At 42.0% G+C, this 22028-nt stretch overlaps 1 protein-coding gene across 1 annotated transcript in view; it reads right to left on the bottom strand.

Moving 5' to 3' along the window:
- Nucleotides 1-18905, bottom strand: part of amacr (alpha-methylacyl-CoA racemase) — a 72082-nt gene extending 53177 nt beyond the window's left edge. Inside the window, exon 1 of the mRNA XM_080197744.1 lies at nucleotides 18770-18905. The gene's annotated coding sequence lies outside the window, so the exon portion shown is untranslated. The remainder of the gene's footprint in view (nucleotides 1-18769) is intronic.
- Between the last annotated feature and the right edge of the window lie 3123 nt (nucleotides 18906-22028).

Raw genomic sequence — 22028 nt, 5'->3', positions numbered from 1 at the left:
GGTAAAAGATACAAAAGTCTGAGATCTCATACCAACCAACTCAAGAACAGCTTCTTCCCTGCTGCCATCAGACTTTTGAATGAACATACCTTACATTGAGTTGATCTTTCTCTACACCCTAGCTTTGACTGTAACACTACATTCTGTACTCTCTCGTTTCCTTCTCTATGAACAGTATGCTGTCTGTATAGCGCAAGAAACAATAATTTTCACTGTATGCTAATACATGTAAAAATAATAAATCAATTCAAATCAATCAAATCCCCCACAGCCAGGGCAAATATCCTTCCTGCACCTACCCTGTCAAGCCTTATAAGAAATTTAGATGTTCGAATCAGAATGAAAATGACCCATTTCTTTCTGCTGTCTGCTTTCAGTCTGTTAACCAACTCTAAATCCATGCTAGTATATTCCCCCCAATCCTATGCACTCTAATCCTGTTTACTAGCAAACCTCTTTTGCAGGGCCTTATCAAAAGTTTTCTGAAAATTGAAATATACTACATCTACTGGTTCTTTTTGATCTATTTTGTTAGTTGGGTCCTAAAAATTTCCTGATTGCTTTGTGAAACATGATTTCCCTTTCATAAATCCAGGCTGACACTGCCTAATTCTACCATTAATTTCTAAGTGTCCTGTTATCACAACCTTTTATTATAGGTTCCAACTCAGGAGGCAGATTGTGTATTGTTATTGTCATTGGGTTAATATCCAGAAAACCAGGTTAGAATTCCACCACGGAAAATAGTAAAATTTGATTTCAATTAAAGTCAGAAATTAAAAGTCTAATGATGTCCAACTGTTATAAAAATAAATGTCCTTTAGGGAAGGAAAATCTGCTATCCTTACTTGGTCTGGTCAACAGGTGACTCCAAATTAATTCTTAAATTGATTCATAAATTTCTCTCAGTTCAAGGGCAGTTAAATCAATACAGGCTGCTCCAACCAGTAATGCCCACATCCCATAAAACGGAAAAGAATCCCTATGTCTGATATTAAGCTAGTTGGTCTGTAATTCCATGTTTTCTCCCTTCTTCCTTTCTTACATAGTAGGGTTACATTTGCCACCTTCCAATTGGCAAAAACCATTCCAGAGACTATAGGATTTTGAAAGATGACCAGCAATATTAGCATACAGAGGGATATAGGTGTGCAGATCCACAGTTCCCTGAAGATGACAAGCCAGTTGGACAAGGTAGTCAAGAACGCATATGGAATGCTGGCCTTCATCGGTCGGGACATTGTGTATAGGAATTGGAAAATCATGTTCCAGCTGTATAAGACTTTAGTTAGGCCGCATTTGGAGTATTGTGTACAATCCTGGTTGCCGCAGTACTGAAACGACATTGATGGATTGGAAAGGGTGCAAAAGAGATTTACCAGGATGTTGCCTGGTTTAAAGGATATGGACTATGAAGAAGGTCGATTAATGGATTTTCATTGGAACATCAATGGATGGTGGAGACCTAATAGAGGTTTACAAGATTATGACAGGCTTGGATAGAGTGGATGGTCAGCCTTTTTCCCAGGTTCAAAAGGTCAATTACTCAGGGGCACAGGTTGAGTGTGACAGAGGGCAAGTTTAAAAGAGTTGCAAGGGGCAAGTTTTTCATGCAGAGGGTGGTGAATGCCTGGAATGTGCAGACACAGGAGGTGATGGAAGCAGATTCTATAACAATGTTCAAGAGGCATAGATACATAAATAGGCAGAGAATAGAGGGAAATGGACCACATTGAGGCAAAAAAAATTAGATTAAAGAGGCATTTGTGTCGGCACAGACTTGGTGGGTTATGCCGTACTGTTCTCTGTTCAATTCATCTACTAGCTCTACAGCCCTTTCAACATCTAAGATTTAGATAATCAGATCCCAGGGAAATATCTAATTTAAGTCCCATAATTTCACTAATACTTTTTAACTAATATTAATATTTCTTATTTACAAGAGTCCTTTAATTCTCCGTCATTTCTGGGAGGATTTTAGCATTTTCCTCTGTGCAGGTAAAAACAAAGTATTTATGTAGTTTATTTGCCATTTCCTTATTGCCCATTATACATTTTCCTGACTCCACTTGTAATGGACTCACATTTGTTTTTGCTAATCTTTTCCATTTTACATATCCGTAAAAGTTTTTACAGTCTATTTTTATGTTTCTCAATCTGTTAAATCAAGTTTGCAGGCTGAGATAGAGTGGAGGGCTGACATGCCTTTTTTCAGTTTTGAAGCAGTAGCATGCCCATATTTTGGAAGCAACTAATCAAGGGTGTACTGAATATATCAAATAAAATTAAGGGTTTTTGTCCGAAAGCCCAAGATGGCATCATACATCAAGGTAATATTAGCATTTTTATAACATTTTTCATGATCTCTGGCGTTCTGAAGTTTTGAACATACAATTAAGTATTTTTTAAAATGTAGTCACTGCTCAAATATTAAATTGCTGAAGGATTTTGATCATTTTTTTAAACCAGCACAAAAAGGTGAATTGACAGAGATCTATAAAATAATTGAAGGGCAAGTTAGGCTCATGATTGATAGATTATTCTATAAAGTATGATATATCCACTTCTACAAATTACAGCCAACAGAGATCAAGATGCAAACAAGAAAGCTCATGCAGTTTGGTTTTCCATGCACCTCCTTCAATTGATTGGATGGTCCCAGGGAGGCCCACAGGTATGGACATGATATCTTATGTGACAATGTAAACTAGAAGAACTGTAACAGCAGAAATAATATTTGGAAGTCTTATCAATAAGAGCATAACTCAACAGTATATTACAAAATAAAAGTCGATGAATTCTATATAAAAATCCAGTTACTGCTTGGATAGTCAAATAATACATATATTCCTCTTGTACCCATATATCCCAAAGGTCCTACTGTCGGTAGAATCAGTCAAATAGGAATACTGTATCGCTATGGGGAACAAAAATGAAATATTTTTCTTGCAATTACTATAGATTAGGCACAGCTCCTCATTTACATACCCTTCCCTAAAATTGCTGCTACAAGCAGGAGTTGAATCAAGCCTTAGACATGGTGATTGTACTTTGAATTTAACATTTTTAAAGATGAAATTTAAAAAAACAAAAAGTATCTTCCCTTATAGATGGTTCAATCCCATACCTTCTTTACTTAGATTCCAATGTCTAAACACTGTTCCTTTTAAAATGTCTGGGGTAATTTTAAATGGTCTGGTTTCTTCAATTTGCAAGTTTTAAATAAAAGATCACAGTGGCCTGAACAACGAGGATAGTGTTAAACTTCAGAGGACATAGAACATAACAGCGCAGTATAGGCCCTTCGGCCCTCGAAGTTGTGCCAACCAGTGAAACCAATCTAATGACCCTCTAACCTAAACTATTCCAATATTATCCATATATCTATCCAATAACCATTTGAATGCCCTTAAAGTTGGCGAGTCCACTACTGCTGCAGGCAGGGCATTCCACGCCCTTGCTACCCTGAGTAAAGAACTTACCTCTGACATCTGTCTTATATTTATCACCCCTCAATTTAAAGCTATGTCCCCTCATGTTAGCCACCACCATCCGAGGAAAAAGGCTCTCACTGTCCACCCTATCTAATTCTCTGATCATCTTGTATGCCTTAAGTAAGTCACCTCTTACTCTTCTTCTCTAACGAAAACAACAAGTCCCTCAGCCTTTCCTCATAAGACCTTTCCACCATACCAGGCAACATCCTGATAAATCTCTGCACCCTTTCCAATGCTTCCACATCCTTCTTATAATGCGGCGATCAGAACTGTATGCAATACTCCAAGTGCGGCCGCACCAAAGTTTGTACAGCTGCAACATGATCTCACGGCTCTGAAACTCAATTCGTCTACCAATAAAAGCTAACACACCATACATAGACAGGTTGCAGGAATGGACAGACAAAATGTTAGAATCTGTCATTAAGGAGGAAATTGCGAGGCATCTTGAAGGGAATTGCTTGATAGAGCAAACGCAGCACGGTTTCATTAAAGGGAAGTCGTGTCTGACAAATTTACTGGAGTTCTATGAGGATGTGTCTAGGGCGGTGGATAGAGGAGAGCCGGTGGATGTGGTCTTTCTAGATTTTCAGAAGGCGTTTGACAAAGTACCTCACAAGAGGTTATTGCAGAAGGTCGAGGGACATGGAGTTGGGGGTAGGGTGTTAGCGTGGATAGAGGATTGGTTGTCAAATAGGAGGCAGAGAGTGGGGGTCAACGGGTGCTATTCGGATTGGCAGATGGTGACTAGTGGAGTGCCCCAGGGGTCGGTGCTGGGGCCTCAGCTTTTTACCATTTATATAGATGATCTGGAGGAGGGAACCGAGTGTAGGGTGTCGAAATTTGCTGATGACACCAAGATTGGGGGAACGGCAAATTGTGCGGAGGGTGTGGAGAGTCTGCAGAAGGATCTAGATAGGCTGGGCGAATGGGCCAGGAAATGGCAAATGGAATTTAATGTCGGCAAGTGTGAGGTGGTCCACTTTGGTAGGAAGAATGGTAGGAAGGACTATTACTTACGGGGCGAAAAACTGCAGCAGGCGACGGTGCAGAGGGACCTCGGGATTCTTGTGCATGAGTCGCAAAAACCCAGCTTGCAGGTGCAGCAGGTGGTCAGGAAGGTGAATGGGATGCTGGCCTTCATAGCGAGGGGGATTGAATATAAAAGTAGGGAGGTCTTGCTGCAGCTGTATAGGGCATTGGTGAGGCCGCAGCTGGAGTACTGTGTGCAGTTTTGGGCGCCGCACCTGCGCAAAGATATTTTGGCCTTGGAGGGAGTGCAGAGGAGGTTTACTAGGCTGATACCGGAGTTGAGGGGGTTGAGCTATGAGGAGAGGCTGAATAAACTGGGCTTGTACTCGTTAGAGTTTAGAAGAATGAGGGGAGATCTCATTGAGACGTATAAGATGATGAATGGGATGGATAGGATAGAGGTGGAGAGACTCTTCCCACTCAGAAAGGACAGTAGGACTAGGGGGCACAGCCTCAAGATAAAAGGGGGGCGGTTTAGAACGGAGTTGAGGAGGAACTTCTTCACTCAAAGGGTGGTGAATCTCTGGAATTCTCTGCCCGTTGAAGTGGTGGAGGCTGCCTCGCTAAATATTTTTAAGACGCGGGTTGATGGGTTTTTGATAAGAGAGGGGATTAAGGGTTATGGGGAGAAAGCGGGAAAGTGGAACTGAGCAGCGACAGATCAGCCATGATCTTATTGAATGGCGGGGCAGGCTCGAAGGGCTAGATGGCCTACTCCTGCTCCTATTTCTTATGTTCTTATGTGAAGTGATTCATTTTGTGCATGAAAAAAGAGGGGAGGCAGTATAAAATAAAGGGTACAATTCTAAAAGGGATGAAGTAGATGCACCTGGGGCACCATATACGCACAAATCATTGAACGAGGTAGGCCAGGTTGAGAGAGCACGTGCAACTCTGGGCATAATAAAAAAGTGCAAAAGCAAGGAGTTGTGATAAACCTGTGCATAAGTGATGTAATGTCCTATGCTTTTAAAAAAATGTGGGTTAAAAAAATGTGGTTTGCACATGTACATTCAATAAAAGCAACAGATTTATATCAGAGCTTTACTTGTACAAAGTAAAAAAATGAAAACAAACAGGGAAGGACCTGTGAAACTTGCCAAGGATATCACCATCAAATCATGTCATCAACTCCTAAAGGAATCATACAACTACTTAAATATATAATAGCCCTCCCCTTTTATTTCTGTGGTCATAACAGCAAATTACGCCAATGTTACACACAGGATTGAAAACACTCCAGACACTACAATGCACCATTAATCACTATATACAGTTAATAAAAAAGTTGATCAGGAGGACATTTATTTCTCTTTGATTGTATATATATTCAAGAATTTGGCTGTTCTTGATGCTAGAAGTATGATTTGGAACATTAGTAGACACTTCTCTTGGAACTAATTTTGTATCATTCTCATGTGATATAGTAGCAGAGACCCAATCAGGCGACTCAGATTCAACTTCGTCTTCTGTCATAATATTCACAATTCTAGGGACCAAAGAACTTGGTACTTCTGGAGAAGATTCTAAGAAATGATTTTAAGATGACACCAATTGGCCAGCATGACTAGTTCATCTTCGATTTGAACTGTGTAAGAAATGGGATCTATTTTTGCTAAAACTATGCGCAGCACTCATTTTTCACTCATGGCATAATTATACACGAACACTCGATTTTCTTCTTAAATTAGCATTATCTTGCCTTCACTCCTTGCCTGGCAATTTGATGTTGCTGTTGATACTTTGGTATCTCTGAAGCTCCTGGAGGTAATAACAAATCAAAGAACAAAGAGGAATACAGCACAGGAACAGGCTCTGCTGCCTTTCAAGCCACCACCGATCACGATGCCTGCCTAAACTAAAACCATATGCATTTATGGAGTCCCTATCCTTCCATTCCCATCCTATTTATGTAATTGTCTAGTTACCCCTTAAGTGACACTACTGTACTTGCTCCCACCTCCCTTGGCAGTAAGATCCAGACAGTCATCACACGTGTAAAAACTTGCCTCGCACCTCTTAACTTTTTCTCACGCACCTTAAATCTATGTCCACTATTACTTGACTTTTCTACCTTAGGAAAGGGCATCTGACTATTCACTCTGTCCGTGCCATCATAATCTCGTAGACTTTTATCAGATCACCCCCTCAACCTCCGTTGTTCCAATGAAAACAAACTGAGTTTATTCAGCCTCTCCTCATAGCTAATACCCTCCAGACCTGGCAAACTTCCGCAGTATCCTCTCCAAAGCATCCACATCCTTCTGATAGTGTTTTGACCAGAATTGTACACAATATTCTAAATAAAGCCTAACTAAGATTCTATTCAGTTGTAGTTCTCAAAATTCTCTTCAAAAGTAGTAATGCATGCCCAGGAGCATGGTTGAGGCAGATTCAATCATGGTTTTCAAAGAGGAATTGGGTTGTGAAAAAATATGGGGGAGCCAGGGTGAAGAGGCTGGAGAGTGGCTCCAGATGAATTGTTCTTGCAAAGAACTGGCACAAACACGATGGGCTGAACAGCCTTATGTACTGTAACTATTCGATGATTCTTTGGGGATTTTCGACAGAGTTAATTTTAAAAGGCAGATGCCATAAGATACAAGATATCAGAACAGAATCGGGCCTTTCAATCATGGCTGAGAAGTTTCTCAACCCCATTTCTCCCATCTTTTCCCTGCAACCTTTGTTCCCGTTAGTGGCTTATTCTCTCTTTCAGATACTGACAACTGATAGTATAATCTTTTGTGTAAATTTGGCTGTATTTAAGCTTCAAATATAAATTTACCTATAATTTGTATTTCCTCATGGAGTTTAGCAGCCCATTGGTCAATTTTTGTACCTACTACGCATTTTTAAATAGCTTACTTATCTGAAAAGCATTCAGTTTATCCCTAACGATTTCCATTTGAGCTATACTCCTACTTGCCATTATAGTATCAAAGAGTATCATAGAATCTCTACAGTGAAGGAGGAGGCCATTCGGCCTATCGAGTCTGCACTGAAGACAATCCCACCCAGACCCTATCCCTGTAACCCCACCCAGAGAAATCCCACATAGACGCAGGGACAACATGCAAATTCCACACCAGGTAGTCACCTGAACTAGAACTGAACCCGGGTCCCTAGTGCTGAGAGGTAGCAGTACTAACCACAAATGCCAACATGCTGCTGCTTACTGGCTAACACTAAGTTGAACTCCATTTGACATTGTTCAAGCTGAATATGTTAATTATTCATTCATAGTGCTCTGCCAAAGACAGGTCTTTGGCCTATTATCTGCTGATGCTTCATCCTGAGCCATTTTCTTCGCAGTTGTTGTCAATGGTGGTTTCCACCTTCACATCAGGACAAGGAGACAGGTCCCAGGTCCACCTCATCTGGAACATCCTACCTCAGTTAGGAATTGAACCTGCATTGTTTCTATTATTTTGAACCACAAACTAGCCATCTGGCCAAGTGAGCTAAATAACCCCCAGTGCAATCTGCTAATATCTTTTGGGAATTTTCTATTTCTTTCTTCACATTGCCTACAGCAATCACAAATTAAATCTCGTATCACATACTTAATATACTTTTTAACTTCTAAGTCTAGACACGCATACATAGATAGAGAATCTTGTATCCTACTGCTGATCCCCAGGGTACACCGCCTGTCACTTCCTAATAATATAAAAACGTAATTTTGTCCTAACTCTCAGCTAGTTAATGTTGTAAATGAATGCAGTTCCACTCTTCTTCTTTCCAAATCATTTAGTATTGCTGTCCATCTAATCAGTTATATTGTCTATGACTGCTTACACTAGACATCTGTGTATAAAATTCTGCTGAGATTTAACTCTTCCCTTTCATTAGGTGCTTCCTGCCCAGAATTAGTCACCATGTCATGAACCTGAAGCCCTCCTTCTTGCATTATACCTCCTTTGTACACCATTGTCTTCTAGTCTTCTTGACACAAGGCCAATAGTTACTTGGAATAGTAAAAACTGGCAACATTAGGCTCACGCTATACCTGATTTCCTAATCATTTGTTCACATTGTGTTAGCAATTGACATATATCATCAATTACTATGTCCCAAAGCACCTTTATCATATTTAAAAAACTTTACAGTACCCAATTTCAACGATTTGCCATCTAATTACAGTACTTTTACAATTCAATTATTTACTTTACAACCCTAACACTATACTTAAACTCTCACAGCCTGATCAATTTTTGTGGTTGAAAACTGCTCAGTTTTACCTTTGCTTATAACCTCATTTCATCTTCCAGCGAAACATGTTTTGTAACTTCTTTAAATCCATTTTATGATAATCTTATCAATAATGTAACCTCACTGATATCTATGCAAAACCATTCTGCTATTTTAACTGATCCTATGACCGAGAGGACTGAAGATAAATTGTGCATAATAATTGGTTTGAGATAATCACCATACCCAAGAAGGAAGCTGAAATGTTACTCTAAGTCAGAACTTCAAAGTTCCCTCAGCACAACCCAAGCAAGATGTGTCAGTTGCACTGATTATGCCCCTTGCTGAAACTGACTGGTGAAAATAAGGTGCATGTCTTTCACTAGATAGAACCGTTGACCATCCCTTTTGCCATGTCCTGTAATTTCACTGACTCAGTAATAATACTTTAGCTTAATTATTAGTGTCATAAGTAAGCTTACGTTAACACTGCAATAAAGTTATTGTGAAAATTGCCTAGTCGCCATACTCTGGTGCCTGTTTGGGCCAATGCACCTACCCAGCATGTCTTTTAGACCGGAAAGAACTTGGAACACCTGGAGGAAAACCACGCAGACACAGGGAGAACGTGCAGACTCTGCACTGAGTGACCCAAACTAGGAAATGAACCTGGGTGCCTGGCACTGTGAGGCGGCACTGCTTACCACTGCGCCACCATGCTGCCCCTAATATTGAATAAATAGACATGAAAAAAAGAGGAAATCTTAAATGGAATCAAAAAATGTTAATATATGTAACTTAGCACTTGATTAAAAAGAAGAGATGATAGAAAGTTATAGTTGAGGACTCCTAATCAGAGCTGACAAAAGCTGAAATACTAGCCCCTTAATAAGGCTGACCAAACCAAGATAGTAGGGGAGAATAACAGATAAAAGTAAAGATACTATTTCAAAGAAAACAGCCTTGTAGCCATTGGTAGTGGAAGTCAGGCATCACTAGTATTCCTTTGGGAAACTGAAATTGCAGGACTTGAGAATACTACATACAAACATATAAAATAAGAGCAGAAGTAGGCCATTTGGCCCCTTAAGTCTGCTGTACTATTCAAATAGAGCATGGCTATCCTGTTTGCACTGAATTCCACATTCCACCTAGCTGACGGCCTTTGATAATCCTGGCCAACACGAATCTATCTCTACCTTAAAATTATTCAACGACTGCCCTCTGAGGCAGAGTCAAAAGTCGCACAATGTCTTGGGAGAAAAAAATTCTCCTCATCTCTGTCCTCGAAGGCGACCCCTTTAAAACAGTGTCCCCTAACTCTGGACTTACTCACAAGAGGGGACATCATCTACCTTGTCAGTACCAATCAGAATCCTGTACACTTTAATCAAGTCAGCCCTTACTCCCCTAAACTCCAATGGAAATAGGCCCAGTTTTTCCAACCTATTCTGATAAGGCAACCCACTAATTCTAGCTATCAATCTAGTAAATCTGCTCTGAACCGATTCCAATACATTTCATCCTTCCTTAAATAACGAAACCACAACTGCACACAATTTGAGATGTGCTCTCAGGAATGCCCTATATAACCACAAAGTAACATCCTTACTTTTATGTTAACTCCCCTCATAATAAAAGATTGTACTCCATTTGCCTTTTTAATTACATGATATGCCTGCACCAACTTTTGTGATACATATACGAGAACACCTAGATCCTGTGCATCCCAGAATTCTACAAGGGTTCTCCATTTAAGTAATACTCTTCTTTTTCATACTTCCTGCCAAAGTGACAAACTTTATATTTTTCCACATTGTACTCAATCTGCCAGATTTTTGTCCACTCACTCAATCTAACTATATCCACCTGCAAACTCCATATGCCTTTTTCACCACATACATTCCTATCTATCTTTGTGTCGTCTGCAAATTTAGCTTGACATGACATAGTCATGTCTTCATGCCCCTCACCTGAGCCATCGATGAAAATTGCAAAATGTTGCAGCGTCAGAACAGACAGCTGTGGGACTCCACTCATCATATCCTGCCAATCATACAAAGATCTATTTATGCACACAGACTGTTTTCTTTCAGGCAGCCAATCTTCAATTTGAACTAACATATTACTTGCTATACTTTGCAATAAACTTTATCGTGCTTTTTGGAAATCCAATACGTCTACAGGCTCCCCTCTATCCACTGTATGTATTACACCTTCAAAGAACTCAAATAAATCGGTTAAACATGACTTTATTTTCATAAAGCCATGCTGACTCCTTCCAACTACCTTGAGCTTGTATAAGTGGCCAAATATAACTTATTTTATGATTGATTCCGACAAATTCTCCACAATGAACATCAAGCTAACTGGCCTATAATAATAAAAGTGGCCTTTAGTTTCTTGATTTCTGCCTCCCTCCCTTTCACTTCAGGAATAATTCCGCTGACAAAGTAGGAACCTTAGTAAAACAAACTTTATTTAATAACACAATCTAACTACAAGTCTAGCAAATAAAACAACTTAAGTATTACCCATTGAACAATATTTAAACATGAAAAGAAACAACTCTAATTTCAAACTTGTCTCTGATTTAGTTCCAAATAAGCAACATTCTTCTTACAGACTCAAAAAACACTATATAGTTAGCAACCATAAATATACTTGCTATGAATGTAAATTCATGAAGCTTTAAAAGAGATTTTGTGAGGAGAGCAGCTTGCAGACCTCTGTCTTTAACCAGACCCCCATCTAGAACTGAAAGCTGTTTTCTCTGCTACATATCTAGTTCCTCCCATTAATGTCAATACATACCACAAAATCCTGTATACTTAAATACACCTTCAATTCCTTTAATCAAAAACCCCAGGGACCCGTTTTCTGTAAACAAAGGTCCATTACCTCTCTCCTGAGTAAACCTTACATGGCTGAAATGATTAACAATTCTGCCTATATTATTGCCTCCAAACCAACTGCCTATAGAAAAAGAAATTGAACATTAGAACAGTCCCTTTAAACAGAAACAAAATAGCAACTACCATCATCACAATAGCAGGAATATACTTATTCTGGGCATTCTGAAATATCCCCTTAAATGTCTGCCACTGTTTCTGCACTGAACTATCCTTTAGCATATATCCTAGCGCGCTTCACCTATCTCAGCTTTCATGTTCACACAGCTGCCCTTATTTAACTTTAAAATACTAATCTTCGGCCATTCTTCCTCCTTTCAAGCTGTATGTAACATTCAATCATATTTTGGTCACTGCTACTTAGGGGTGCCTTTACTTTAGGCCATTAATTAACCCTGTCACATTAAACAATACTAAGTCTGCATGGTTCTGCTCTCTGCTTGGTTCCAGAATATGCTATTCTAAGAAACCATCTTGAAAACATTCTAAGATCTCTTCATTCAGGCTGTCAATCTGATTTGACCAGTTCATATGTAGATTAAAGTCATAAGAAATAGGAGCAGGAGTAGGCCATCTAGCCCTTCGAGCCTGCCCCGCCATTCAATAAGATCATGGCTGATCTGAAGTAGCTCAGTTCCACTTTCCCGCCTTCTCCCCATAACCCTTAATCCCCTTGCCTACCAAAAACCTATCTACCCGCGTCTTAAATATATTTAGCGAGGCAGCCTCCACCACTTCAACGGGCAGAGAATTCCAGAGATTCACCACCCTTTGAGTGAAGAAGTTCCTCCTCAACTCCGTTCTAAACTGCGCCCCCCCCCCCCCTTATCTTGAGGCTGTGCCCTCTAGTCCTACTGTCCTTTCTGAGCAGGAAGAACCTCTCCACCTCTACCCTATCCATCCCATTCATCATCTTGTACGTCTCAATGAGATCTCCCCTCATCCTTCTAAACTCCGAGTACAAACCTAGTTTATTCAGCCTCTCCTCATAGCTCAACCCCCTCAACTCTGGTATCAGCCTAGTGAACCTCCTCCTTTTGAATATAAAACTTCCTCCTTTTGAATATAGAAGTAGGGAGGTCTTGCTGCAGCTGTATAGGGCGCTGGTGAGGCCGCAGCTGGAGTACCGTGTGCAGTTTTGGTCGCCGCACTTACGCAAGGATATTTTGGCCTTGGAGGGAGTGCAGAGGAGGTTTACTAGGCTGATTCCGGAGTTGAGGGGGTTGAACTATGAGGAGAGGCTGAATAAACTGGGCTTGTACTCGTTGGAGTTTAGAAGAATGAGGGGAGATCTCATTGAGACATATAAGATGTTGAATGGGATGGATGGGATAGAGATGGAGAGGCTCTTCCCGCTCAGAAAGGACAGTAGGACTAGAGGGCACAGCCTCAGGATAAAGGGAGGATGGTTTAGAACGGAGTTGAGGAGGAACTTCTTCACTCAAAGGGTGGTGAATCTCTGGAATTCTCTGCCCATTGAGGTGGTGGAGGCTGCCTCGCTCAATATTTTTAAGACGCAGGTTGATAGGTGTTTGATAGGCAAGGGGATTAAGGGTTATGGGGAGAGGGCGGGAATGTGGAACTGAGCCACTTCAGATCAGCCATGATCTTATTGAATGGCGGGGCAGGCTCGAGGGGCTAGATGGCCTACTCCTGCTCCTATTTCTTATGTTCTTATGTTCCTCTGCACTCCCTCCAAGGTCAAAATATCCTTGTGCAAGTGTGGCGACCAAAACTGCACACAGTACTCCAGCTGCAGCCTCACCAGTGCCCTGTACAGTTGCAGCAAGACCTCCCTACTTTTATATTCAAAAGTCATCCATGATTATTGTCATTCCTCTCTTACATGCACCCAATATTTATTCTCCTGTACACCACTCCCACAACTAATTTCTTTCCCCTACTATTCCTCATTTCCACCCAAATCTCCTCCTCCATCCATATTCTGATTGCTTGAACCAAGGTCATCTTTACCTATTGTACCAATGCCATTCTTGATCAAATGTTACCCCTCCACATTTACCTAATTTACTATTATTCTTAAATGTCATATATCGCTCAATATTCAGAAATCAATAACTGTCCTCCTGCAACCAGGTCTCCGTAATGTTTATGAGATCACACTAATACATTCTATCAATTTGTTTACTTTGTCATGACTGCTCTGCACATTTAGATGTAAAACTATTAGTTTAGTCTTTTTGCTATCCTTCTAGCATCTAGTCTTGATTTTCTGTGCATTGTTGATCAATTGTTTATAACAAAACACAGAATGTAGAAGGCACATTAGACAATGTAATACTAAACCATGGAGTGCTTTGTACCCAATTTCATGACTGTAGTTTGGTTGCAATGGCACTATGGTTTTGGAAAAGATATGGCAAAAGGCTATCTGATTAATAACTGATATCAAACACAATATATATAAAGGAGTCTATAAGTGTTGATTTTTATTTACCATGGCAACTTTTTAAAATTTATTTAATAGTCACAAGTAAGCTTACATTCGCACTGCATAAAGTTACTGTGAAAATTCCCAAGTTGCCACACTCCGGTGCCTGTTTGGGTACACGGAGGGAGAATTTGACATGGCCAATGCACCTAACCAGCAAGTCTTTCAGACTGTGGGGGAAAACTGGAACACCCAGAGGAAACCCATGCAGACACGAGGAGAGTGTGCAGACTCTGCACAGAGAGTGACCTAAGTCGGGTCCCTGGTACTGTGTGGCAGCAGTGCTAACCACTATGCTACCGTGCCATCCAGTGATTCAGTGATAGTATTTGCTGGAATATTGTATGCAATTTTGGTCTCCTTTTCTGAGGAAAGATACCCTTGCTCTCAACGAGTGTAGCCAAGGTTTATCAGGCTGATTCCAGGGATGGCGGGACTGATGTACAAGGAGAAACTGACTAGGTTAAAATTGTTTTCACCGGACTTCAGATGAATGAGTGGAAATCCCACAGAGACTTATAAAATTTTAATAGGACCATACAGGGTAGATGCAGGGCGGATATTCCTAATGGTGGGGGAGTCCAGAGCTAGGGGTCACAGTTTGAGGATTCGGGGTAGACCATTTAGGACAGAGATGAGATGTTTCTTCACCAAAGAGTGGTGAGCCTGTGGGATTCATTACCACAGGAAGTAGTTGATGCCAATACATTGAATGTATTCAAGAGGCAACTAGATATATCACTTGGTGGAGGATAGGAGAATGGGATCAAATGATATGGGGAGAAAGAAGGATTAAGCTATTGAGTTGGATGATCAGCCATGATTGTGATGAATGGTGATGAATGGTGGGTCAGGCTTAAAGGGCCAAATGGCCTTTTCCTACTCCTACCTTCTATGTTTAATTCAAAAAGATGTGCATTCAACTCTGAGTCCAGGACATCCACACCAAAAGTATTCAGATGTTTCACTATGGAATGTATTATCTGGGGGCTTTTAATCTGATGTAATAAAGGACAAGATATGCAAGAGCCTATGATAAAGGGTGTAATCACAAGACACTTAGAAAATATCAACAGGAACAGATGTCTGACAAACGTACTGTAATTCTTACAGGACATAACTAACAGAATAGACAAGTTGAAGTGGTGTATTTGGATTTTCAGGAAGCTTTTGATAAAGTCATATATAAGAGGTTGGCATGCAAAATCAAAGCACATGGCATTGGGGGTAATATATTGGCATGGATTGAGAATTGGTTAACAGACAGGAAATGAACAGCAGGAAAGTGTTAATGAGTGGGCTCCTATATGGATCAATAGTTGGGCTCCAGCTATTCACAATATACATCATACATATCAATGATTTGGATGAGGGAACCAAATATAGTACAACATGAATAAATGTGAAGTTATCCAGTTCAGAAGGAAAAACAGATGGTTGAGTATTATTTAAATGATAATATATGAGAAATGTTTACCTACAAAGGGACCTTGTTGTCCTTCTACACCAGTCACTGAAAGCAAGTATGCAGGTACAACAAGCAGTTCAGAAGGCAAATGGTATGTTGGCCTTCATTGTACAGGGCACTGGTGAGACGACATCTGGAGCACTGAGTACAGTATTGGTCTCCTTGTTTAAGGAGAGATGTAAATCCATTAGGAGTAGTTCAGAGAAGGTTTGCTAGACTAACACCAGGAATAGGCAGATTTTCTTAACAGGAAAGTGGTTAGGATTGTATATTAGGATTTAGAATCGTATTAGATGACATGATTAAAACCTTTAAGATCCTGAGAGGTATTGACAGGATGAACGTGCAGCAGATATTTCCTCTTGTTGGAAGATCAAGAAGTATGGGTCACTCATAAAACAAGAGATGATGAGAATTGTTTTTCTTTATGAGGATCGTAAGTCTCTGGAACTCTCTTCCACAAAGGACAATAGAATCAGAATCTTTGAATATTTTTAAGATAGAGATAGATAGATTCTTGATTAACAAGGTGCCGAAAGGTTATTGGGAGGTAGGCAGGAACATGGAGTTAAAGCTAAACTCAGAACTTTGATCTTATTGAATGACAGAGTAAGCTCAAGGTGCCAAGTGGCCTGCTCCAAGTTCTGTTTGTATTGCAAGAGCACACCTGGAGTATTGTATATTGTTTTGGCCTCCTTACCTAAGAAAGGATATACTTTCATAAATGGAGTGTCGCAATATTTCACCAGGCTGATTCTTGGGATGGTAGTGTTGTCATACAAGGAGAGAGTGGGTTGACTGGGCCGATATTCACTGGAGTTTGAAGAATGAAAGGGAATCTCATTGAAACCTTGAATTCTGGACAGATAATGTTTCCTCTGGCTGGTTTACAGTCTCAGGATATAGGGTAGGCCACTTAGGACTGAGATGTGGAGAAATTCAGAGGGTGCTGAATTCTCTACTAATGGAGGCTGTGGGTCAAGTCACTGAATCTATTTGAAAAATAAATAGATTTCTAAACTGTAAAGGCATCAAAGACTCCGGAGAAAGAGGTGGAAAATGGCATTGAAATAAAGGATAAGCCATGATCACACTGAATGGCAGAGCAGGCTCAAAACGACCTACTCCTACTCCTAATTTCTATGTTTCTAGATGAATGATTAAAAAAGGAGCTGTTGCGTAATCATGTTTGATACTACAATTCAAAAAGCCCACCAATGCCTTTCCTTTCTCAGGAAAGTAAGGAAGTTTGGCATGTCTCACCAACTTTTACAGATGCATCATAAAAAGCATTCTTTCTGGTGGTATCACAACTTGTATGGTTCCTGCTTTGTCCAAGACCACAAGAAATAACAAAGGATCATGAATGAAACCCAATCCATCACGCAAACCAGTCTCCCACCTATTGACTCTGTCCACATGTCCCATTGCCTTGGAAAATCAGCCAACATAATCAAGGACCACATGCACCCCAGATATACTCTTTTCCATCTTCTTCTGTCAGCAAAATGATACAAAAGTTTGAGTCACGTACCAACCGACTCAAGAACAGCTTCTTCCCTGTGGCCATCGCACTTTTGAATGGACCTACCTCACATAAAGCTGATCTTTCTCTACACCATAGTTATGACTATAACACTACATTCTGCATCCTCTCTTTTCCTTCTCTATGTGTGGTATGCTCTGTCTGTATAGCACGCAAGAAACAATACTTTTCACTGTATACTAACATATGTGACAATAATAAATCAAATCAAATCAGGCCCTGAGGACTAATCTACCTTTAATGCTCTTCAGGAAATCCAACATCACTTCTTCCGTGTTCTCAATGTCCTGGCACATTAGTATACTCCACATTAATGTCACTATCGTCTATATCCTTCTCCTTGGTGAACACTGACGCCAAGTACTCATTTAGGATTAGTTTTGCAACTGGTAAGTGATATCTTAAGTTTGTGATTACAGAATTAAGGGGTAGGTGAATAGCTCACCTTTGAATCTGAAAACACACAGTGTTAGATCAGAGAAAGACTGGGGAGCACACATAATAATTTGTATATTTTGTGTTGGGTGAAAAACCTCCTGCACGTGGATCAACGCAGCTACATTAACGGGGACATTGTCTACAGTTATGAAGGGGTTCACTGGGTCCAGGTTAATGCAGTAAAAAGTCTGACAACACCAGGTTTTAGTCCAACCTATTTATTTGATAATATACTCACTAGCTTTCGGGGTTACCCCCTTCGTCAGGTGAATGGAGAGTTCTGGCCTCAGACAGAGCATATAAAGCACAGACAGTTTAGAGATTACTGATTAAATTGCGAATCCTTACACCTAACCTGCTGTTCAAGACCTGAAGTGGCTGATAATGTGAGTGGAAGGAGCACTGATCACAGTTTAAAGAGATGTGTATTGTCTCCAGACAGTACAGTAAGTGAGGTTTTGCAAACCCAGGCAAGTCATGGGGGTTACAGATAGTGCGACATGAACCCAAGATCCCTGTTGAGACCGTCCTCATGTGTGCGGACCATGCAGACGCTACGACAACGGATGAATGAACATCGCTCGACAGTCACCAGGCAAGACTGTTCCCTTCCTGTTGGCGAACACTTCAGTGGTCACGGGCATTCAGCCTCTGACCTTCGGGTAAGCATTCTCCAAGGCGGCCTTCACGACACACGACAGCGCAGAGTCGCTGAGCAGAGACTGATAGCCAAGTTCCGCACACATGAGGACGGTCTCAACCGGGATCTTGGGTTCATGTCGCACTATCTGTAACCCCCATGACTTGCCTGGGTTTGCAAAACCTCACTTACTGTACTGTCTGGAGACAATACACATCTCTTTAAACTGTGATCAGTGCTCCTTCCACTCACATTATCAGCCACTTCAGGTCTTGAACAGCAGGTTAGGTGTAAGGATTCGCATTTTAATCAGTAATCTCTAAACTGTCTGTGCTTTATATGCTCTGTCTGAGGCCAGAACTCTCCATTCACCTGACGAAGAGGGTAACCCCGAAAGCTAGTGAGTATATTATCAAATAAATAGGTTGGACTAAAACCTGGTGTTGTCAGACTTTTTACTGTGTTTACGCCAGTCCAACGCCGGCATACCCACATCCAGGTTAATGAGCAGTGGGGCCCGCACCACATTGCCGGTAATGGACGCAGACATCATATTAGCACCATCGCACCGGGAACATTAATTCACTCACCCTCCATTTACAGCTACCCGACTCCCAAGCACAGGCTCCCAAGAGACAGGGAGCGACTGACTAAAACTTCCTGATCGAGGAAGGCCCCGCACTCACATCAATCACCAGAGGCCCAGCAGCAGCTACCCTGCCGACGCGCGTGCGCGCCCACCCAACCCCTCTCGCCCCGCCCCATTTTTCCCTCGTGCCCCGCCCCCTCTCTTTCGGCTCCGCCCCCCTCTCACTCGCACAGTCGCCATAGAAACCCTACTGTGCAGAAGGAGGCCATTTGGCCCATCAAGTCTGCACCGACCACAATCCCACCCTAGTCCTGTAGCCCCCACAAAGTAACCTTGCTAAGGGACAATTTGGCATGGCCAATCAACCTAACCCGCATATCTTTGGACTATGGGAGGAAACTGGAGCAACCGGAGGAAACCCACGCAGACACAGGAAGAATGTGCAAACCCTACACAGACAGTGACCCGAGCGTGGAATCGAACCCCAGTCCCTGGCGCTCTAAGGCCGCAGTGCTAACCATTGTGCCAGGGTGCTGCACATTTTAGGTGAGAAAATTAAATGCCTGTGATATGATGGAATCAGGAAACATTAAACCACAGGAATTGGGAAGGAAGGCTGAATGGAGTGATACTGGAACCAATAAAGAAATTAAAGGTCATTCCCAAGGGGCACTGCTGCCTCACGGCACCAGGGACCTGAATTTAATTCCCAGCTTGTGAGGAGGTTTTCCCCATGAGTATGTGGGTTTCCTCCGGGTGCTCTGGTTTCCTCCCAGAGTCCAAAGATGGGCTGGTTAGGTGCATTGGTCATGCTAAATTCTCCCTCAGTGTACCCAAACAGTGGCAACTCAGGGATTTTCAAAGTAACTTCATTGTAATATTAACATAAGCCTACTTGTGACATTAATAAATAAATTTCGGTAGAACAGTTGCTATCTTAGATCAAAAAACAGAACACGTTTCAGACTGACATGCACAAAGAAAGCAGTATGTAACTAGCCCGACTAGGGAAGGGGCTATACTGGATTTAGTGTTGGGTAATGAGCCAGGGCAGGTGGTTGAGGTTGAGGTAGGCGAACATGTGGCTAACAGTGACCACAAGTCCATCTACTTTAGGATAAAAATGGAAAGGGATGAGTGCTGGCCAAATGGGAGGGTGCTGAACTGGGGGAAGGCGCACTATAGCCGGATTAGGAGGGAGCTGAAGGACACTGATTGGGAGGGACTGTTAGCTGGCAAGTCCACAGTTGGCAAGTGAGAGGCTTTTAAGGGCAAACTGAAAATGTTGCAGGAGAGGCATGTTCCGGTTAAGCGGAAGGGTGGGAAAGGTAGGATTAGAGAGCCGTGGATTACAGGGGGTATCGAAGACTTGGTAAGGAAGAAGAGGGAGGCGTATGTTAGGTCGAAACAACTGGGTACGGAGAGTGCGCTGGAGGAATATAGAGAGAGTAGGAGGGAGCTAAAAAGGGGAGTTAGAAGGGCGAAGAGAGGGCATGAAATGGCTTTGGCTGATAGGATTAAGGAAAATCCAAAGGCATTTTATTCCTATATTAGGAGCAAGAGAGTAGTTAGAGGGAAAATTGGCCCTCTTAGGGACAAAAGTGGGGAGTTATGTATTGAGTCAGAGGGAATGGGGGAGATCCTGAATGAATACTTTGCGTCGGTATTCACGAAGGAGGGGGGTTCGGTGTCGTGCAGTGTCTTGAAGGAGCTGTGGATCAGTGGCAGGAAATATCTATTACGAGGGAGGAAGTGCTCGGGCTTTTAGGTAGCGTAAGGACGGATAAAGCTCCGGGGCCTGATGGTATTTATCCCAGGCTGCTTAGGGAGGTGAAAGATGAAATTGCTGGGCCTCTGGCGCCAATCTTTGTCTCTTCGTTGGGCACAGGTGAGGTCCCAGAAGACTGGAGGGTAGCAAATGTGGTACCGCTGTTTAAAAAAGGTAGTAGGGATAACCCTGGAAATTATAGACCGGTGAGTTTGACATCGGTGGTAGGGAAATTAATGGAAAAAATACTTAGGGGTAGGATGTATGAGAATTTGGAGCGTTGCGATCTGATTAGGGATACGCAACATGGCTTTGTTAGAGGGAGGTCTTGCCTTACGAATCTGGTAGAATTCTTTGAGGAGGTGACAAAAACAGTTGACGATGGGAGAGCCGTTGATCTCACCTATATGGATTTCAGTAAGGCGTTTGACAAAGTCCCTCATGGTAGGCTGGTAGAAAAGGTTAAGGCGCATGGGATACAAGGACAGGTAGCTAGGTGGATTGAGAACTGGCTGGGCAATAGGAGACAGAGGGTAGTTGTTGAGGGGACCTTTTTGGGCTGGAGGCCAGTGACCAGTGGTGTGTCGCAGGGCTCAGTACTGGGACCTGTCCTCTTTGTAGTATACATAAACGACTTGGAAGAGAGCGTACGTGGTGTGATCAGCAAGTTTGCGGATGACACCAAGATGGCAGGGTTGGCGGATACTGAGGTGGAATGTCAGGTGATACAGCAGGATATAGATAGGTTGGTACATTGGGCAGATAGGTGGCAGATGGAATTTAATCCTGACAAATGCGAGGTGATGCATTTTGGAAGGAATAATGCAGAGAGGAGCTACGTGATAAAAGGTAGACCGATTAGGAGTATAGAAATACAGAGGGACCTGGGAGTGCAGGTTCACAAGTCTATGAAGGTTGCGACACAAGTGGAGAAGGTTGTGAGGAAAGCTTATGGAATGCTAGCCTTTATAGGAAGGGGTATAGAGTATAGGAACTGCCGTCTAATGCTTCAGTTGTACAGAACGTTGGTTAGACCGCATTTGGAGTACTGCGTCCAGTTCTGGTCACCTTACTACCGGAAGGACGTGGAGACTCTGGAGAGGGTGCAGAGGAGGTTTACCAGGATGTTGCCTGGCATAGAAGGACTGAGTTACGAGGAAAGGTTGGAGAAACTGGGACTTTTCTCCTTGGAAAGATGGAGATTGAGGGGGGACATGTTAGAGGTATATAAGATACTGAAGGGAATAGATAGAGTCAATAGTGAGAGGCTGCTCCCTAGACCGGGTACAATTACGAGAGGTCACGATCTAAGGGTGAGGGGGGAGAAGTATAATTTGGATGTGAGAGGAAGGTTCTTCACGCAGAGGGTCGTGGGGGTATGGAACGCGCTACCGAGTAGGGTGGTGGAGGCAGGAACGTTGGACTTGTTTAAGGTTTACTTAGACACATGAGCGGAACGAGGATGGAGGGTTATAGTAGGGGGTATTAAATA

Source organism: Carcharhinus amblyrhynchos, chromosome 1, assembly GCF_965287045.1.
Source record: "Carcharhinus amblyrhynchos chromosome 1, sCarAmb.v2.hapA, whole genome shotgun sequence".
Taxonomy (NCBI): Eukaryota; Metazoa; Chordata; class Chondrichthyes; order Carcharhiniformes; family Carcharhinidae; genus Carcharhinus; species Carcharhinus amblyrhynchos.
The sequence above is the reverse complement of the archived record's forward strand: the minus strand, read 5'-3'. Positions and strand labels throughout refer to the sequence as shown.